Genomic DNA, 5466 nt, shown 5'->3' with positions numbered 1-5466 from the left:
AACTGAGAACACTACATTGCTCCTCTGGTATACATGCCAAAAAATGCATAACCCGAAATAAATCATTAGGAACATCAGACAAACCCAAATTAGGGACATTCTATAAAGTAATTAGCTTGTATTCTTCAAAAAATTCAATTTCATGAAAAATAAAGGCTGAGGAACAGATGAAAAGAGACCAAAGACACATGGCATCTAAATACAATGCATGACCTTGGCTTGGATCCTGAGCCAGGAAAAACTATGTCTATAAAGAACACTATTGGAACAATTTTTAAAATTTTAATATGGACTGTGGACAAGATTGTATCAATATTAAATTTCTTGATTTTGATTTTGATAATCATACTCTGGCTATATAAAAAAGTATTTTTGTTCTTGAGAAATTCATACCAAAGTATTTAAGGGAAAAGAAGCATGATGGATGTAACTTCATCTCATATAATTTAGGGAAAAAATGTAACATTAAAAAGATTAACTCTCTCCTCCTACCACCCAAGATGCCAAAAGAAAAGAAGGCTAAGGGGAAGAAGATGGCACAGGTCCTGGCTGTCGTGAAGAAGCAGGAGGTCAAGAAGGTGGTAAATTCCCTGTTTGAGAAAAGGCCCAAGAATTTCGGCATTGGACAGGACATCCAGCCCAAAAGGGACCTCACTTGCTCTGTCAGCTTGCCCAGCTACATTTGGCTGCAGTGGCAAAGGGCTATTCTCTATAAACACCTCAAAGTGCCTCTTGTGATTAACCAGTTCACCCAAGCCTTGGACTGCCAGACAGTTACTCAACTGCTTAAGCTGGTCCACAAGTCCAGGCCAGAGAGAGACAAAGCAAGAGAAGAAGCAGAGATTGTTTCCTTGGCCTGAGAAAAAAGCTGCCGGCAGAGGGGATGTCCCCACCAAGAGGCTATTCATCCTTCAAGCTGGAGGTAATTCTGTCACCACTTTGGTGAAGAACAAAAAGGCTCAGCTGGCAATGATTGCACATGATGTAGATCCCATTGAGCTGGTTGTTTTCCTGCCTTCTCTGTGCCACAAGATATGAGTTCCCTATTGCATTATCATGGGGAAGGCTGGGCTGGGGCGTCTTAGTCCATAGGAAGACCTGCACCACCATCACCGTCACACAGGTTAACTCAGGAGACAAGAGAGTGCTGGCTAAGCTGGTGGAAGCTATCTAAACCAATTACAATGATAAATATGATGAGATCCACTGTCACTGGGGAGGCAATGTCCTGGGCCCAAAATTGGTGGCTCACATTGCCAAGCTGGAAAAGGCAAAGGCCAAAGAATTGGCCACCAAGCTGGGCTGAGTGTACACTGTTGAGTTTTCTGTACATACAAGTAGTAAAAATTCTCCTTTAGCCAGTGTTGATGGGGCGTCTGAGGTTGAAGGTGGTGTGCCTTACTAAAAAAAAAGATTGGAAGTTCTGGGTGTGAGGGCAAGGATTTTCTGAGTAGGTTGATCAAGTAGGGAATCAGTCTTATCACAGGAGAATGCTTTAATATCAACATTTAACTGTTTTTTTTACTCCTACAATTTTTTTTTTTACATAAGCAGATATGTACTTTAGTTTTTAATTTCTTTATTGAGATAACATTGGTTCACAACATTATAAGTTTCAGCTATATGTTATAATTTGACATCTGTATACACTACTGCATGATCAACACCAAAAATCTAGTTTCCAGCCGTCACCATACAGGTGGCCCCCTTTACACATTTGCCCTCCCCCACCTCCTTTCCCTTTGGTAATCACCATTTTGTTTTCTGGATCTATCAGTTTTGTTTTGTTTTGCTTGTTTATATTTTTAAATATTCTACATATTATTGAAATCATACGATATTTGTCTTTCTCCATCTGACTTATTTCACTTGGCATAATATCCTTATTATTATTTTATATGGTTCTTTAAAATTTATCACACATTTTTACCACCAAGTTGATTTTTATTTATTCTTGTACATTTGTTTTTCCAACCGAAGTCATATTACTTCTGACTGAAATATATTCTTTAAAATGTCTCTTTAGTAAAACTTCCTGGTAAAGCCACTTTCGGTTTATGTTTGTCTGAAATGTTTTAATTTTACCTCTTGCTATGAACTAAACTGTGTCCTCTTAAAATTCATTTTGAAGCACTAAATCCAATGTGACTATATTTGAAGACAGAACCTTTAAGGAGGTAATTAAGCTTAAATGTGTCCATAAGGGTGGGGCCCTAATCTGGTAGGACTTCTTATAAGAAGAGGAAGAGACACCAGAGTTCTCTCTCTACACATGTGCACAAAGAAAAGACCATGTGAGGACACATTGAGAATATGGCTGTCTGCAAGCCAGGAAGTGAGGCCTCAACAGAAACCAACACTGCTGGCACCTTGGTTTGGACCTTAGTTTCCAGAACTGTGAGAAAATAAATTCTGTTGTTTAAGCCACCCAGTCTGTGGTATTTCATTATAGCAACCCAAACAGACTTATACACCTTTGTTCTATAAGAATATTTTTTCTGGTTATGGAATTCTACATTGAAGATGTCATTCTATTATCTTCTAACTTCTCTTTTTGCTGTTATTCCTTTGAAGGAAATTTGACTTTTTTCATTAGTTGGTTTTTAAGATCGTTTCTTAATGATACGTTTAGATGGCAATTTATCTTTTTATAAATTTTTCTTGGACTGAATTGTGTTTTTTGAATCTGAGAACTGGTGTCTTTCATAAGTTCTGGAATGTTCTTAGATATTATTTTTTCACATGTAGCCTGTGCCTCATTCTCTCTTTCCTCTTCTTCTAGTGAAACTCCAATCATATCTAACATCTATTTTATATTTTCCATCTATTTTTTTTGCGTGTGGGTTGAAATGGAATAATTTCCTCAGTTCTTGCTTTCAATTCATAACTTTCTCCAGTTATGTCCATTCTACTTTTAAATCTCCACTTATTTTTATTTATAATTTTTTTTTTTAATTTTAGGAGTTCTGTTTTGTTCTTTTTAAAACATTCTTGCTTTTATCCACATTTTAAAGCACTTTTTAAAAAATTAAGGCAGGTTAAACATACTTATTATTTTTTTTTTCCTAGTGATTTCAATATCTGAAACTTTGTAGGCCTGATTAACTTTTTCCTGCTATAGCTCACTCTTGGTGTCTTGTTTCTGGTGTCTTTCATAATTTCTAAATGTGAGCAGCTCTTGTATTATTATCTTGGAAGTATATCCTTGTAGTATTATTGTTCTGCATGTTTGGGGTACCGAAGCTTGGGGTATGCGGTTCTGGCAGCTGAAAGAATATGTGAAGAGCCCTGGGCAGATGCAACATAGCTTTATTCAGGCATAGCAGGACATAGCAAGGCACAGGTACAGCTCCAGCTCCCCAGCCTGCACAGAGAGGGCTGTTCTTATAACAAGGTGCACAACAGTGGCTTAAGGCCAGGTACTATAATCAATCTCAATTAATCACAGTGCACATACATTCTACAGATTGTATAGGATGCTGTATCTAAGGCTCATAGAATATTGTATCTAAGGTCACCTGGGACACTGTAGCTAAAGCCTTCTGGAAACCACACAGCTTGCTGGGAGGGAGCCTGACTACACCAATTTTGTTTGTCAGTTCCCTCACCAAACAATTATCCATGGAAAATTCTTTGAGATCTGAAATGAATATAGGTTTCTCCAGAAATCATATGTATTTTCTTCTGTCAGATGCCTGGAGGTAACATAAATCTAGAACCACTTAAGTTAACTTTGATCTAGAGACTTTTTGAGCCACCCAAGTGGTGTTAATTTAAGCTAAAACCATCATGAGGATGAGCTTATGGCTATAAAATATTAGTGGACACTCCCCCTCACCCTTCTACATATCATGTTTTTCAAAGTAGTTTTCTTTATGCTCCCTGGGGCTGAGGTTCTATTTCTGTATTATCTTTCCCCTCAGGGTAGAGTCCCTTGAGACTCTTGTTTATCCAGGAGTTACCTATTAGACTTGCCATTTTGAATAAACCCTTGACCTTGTCTTCTTTTCCTTTACAAGGCTACAAAACAAATGCTAAAGAATAAGACACAAACCAATACCCATGACAAATTTGCATAAAACTAAAAACATACACATACAAATGAGTACAATAAAACTAGGAAAATGTCTATAAGGTTGGAGGATTGTATCAATGTTAATTGATCCTGGGTGGGATAATATGCTGTTTTGCAAGATGTTCTCATTGAGAGTGTGATAGCCTGCTGAAATGTGAAAAGGTTAAAGTATAATTAAAACCTGAAACTGGACAAAGGAAGTTTATACCTTAGGCCTAGTTTCTGGAACCCCTAACCACATTCTGTTAATCATGAAACTTGTAACAATGAGCTCATATGCTAACTGCCAATTTTAGCCTGTGTAACCCTGCTTGCTTGCGTGGCATGAAAAATAATCAATTGTATATAAGCTGAAAATTACTGTTTGGCCATTGCCCATGAGAATACTGGCTATTGCCCATGGGAACATAGGCAATCACCCATAGGAACATAACATTCTAACAACAAGTTTTCTGCTTCTGTACTCCCCGCTTGCACACCTGACCAATGGGTTGACAGGTAGTGAATAAGAGAAAAATAGACCTTTGTGTTTAAGATAGAATGAAGAATGGGATTTAGGGCTTAAAAACCTTGTATCTTGGCATTTCGGGGCTGCTTCTTTGTACAGGACAGCCGCCGGCTAATAAACAGCCTTTGAGAACATACTTGGTTTGGTCTATTCTATACAGGCCACAACAGGAGGAACTGAGTAAAGGGTATGAGAGATCTATGTATTATAACTTACAACTGCACAAGCTACAATTACATCAATAAAAATTTCCCAAAAAGAGGATTAAAAAGAAGCCATGCAGGCTGTGCCAGAGAGAAGTCAAAATGGCATAGATGATATAGAGGCTTTGTTCATCCCCCTTGCAACCAAATCAAAGTTGTGATGAAAACATGGAGCAAACAGCAAGCATTGTCGCCTGGGGTCTAGATGAACAAGCCCTGCAACGAGGGAGAGAAATAAATCACCCTGCCTATGGAGGTAGGACAGGGCGAGGATGCAAGGCTGCCCAGTCCTGAGCAACTGAATGGGACAGAGGCTATGGCAGCAGCAGCCGACAGCTGCAGACGCCTCTTGAAGAGGCTGTATCTTTCACAGTGATGGACCTGCTCACTCAGAGCACCAGCACCCAGTAGGCTGCTCGGGGGGCACCAGGGACTTACAGAGGGATGCTGAGTTGCAGAGCGAGGGCCAGAGGCTTTCTTCCAGGCAGAAAGGCTGGCAGTGATATGGCCCATTACTTGCAAAATTCTTAATCTTTTTAGTAAACCTAGTTAAGTCTTTTCTTTCCTTCTTTCTTTGGAGAAATATCTCCACTCTTAAACTTAGATAATTATCTTGAAACTGGTGACTCAGATTCTCTGGCTATCGAGAAGGAACATTGAAACTCAGCCTTCTCCTTGGC

At 38.8% G+C, this 5466-nt stretch overlaps 1 pseudogene; it reads left to right on the top strand.

The window, feature by feature from the left end:
- The first annotated feature begins 500 nt into the window (after positions 1-500).
- Positions 501-1306, top strand: LOC102890349 (annotated as a pseudogene).
- Positions 1307-5466: the final 4160 nt, after the last annotated feature.

Source organism: Pteropus alecto, unplaced genomic scaffold (assembly GCF_000325575.1).
Source record: "Pteropus alecto unplaced genomic scaffold, ASM32557v1 scaffold68, whole genome shotgun sequence".
NCBI classification, from domain to species: domain Eukaryota; kingdom Metazoa; phylum Chordata; class Mammalia; order Chiroptera; family Pteropodidae; genus Pteropus; species Pteropus alecto.
Note: the sequence above shows the minus strand (reverse complement) of the source record. Positions and strands in the feature narration are given on the sequence as shown.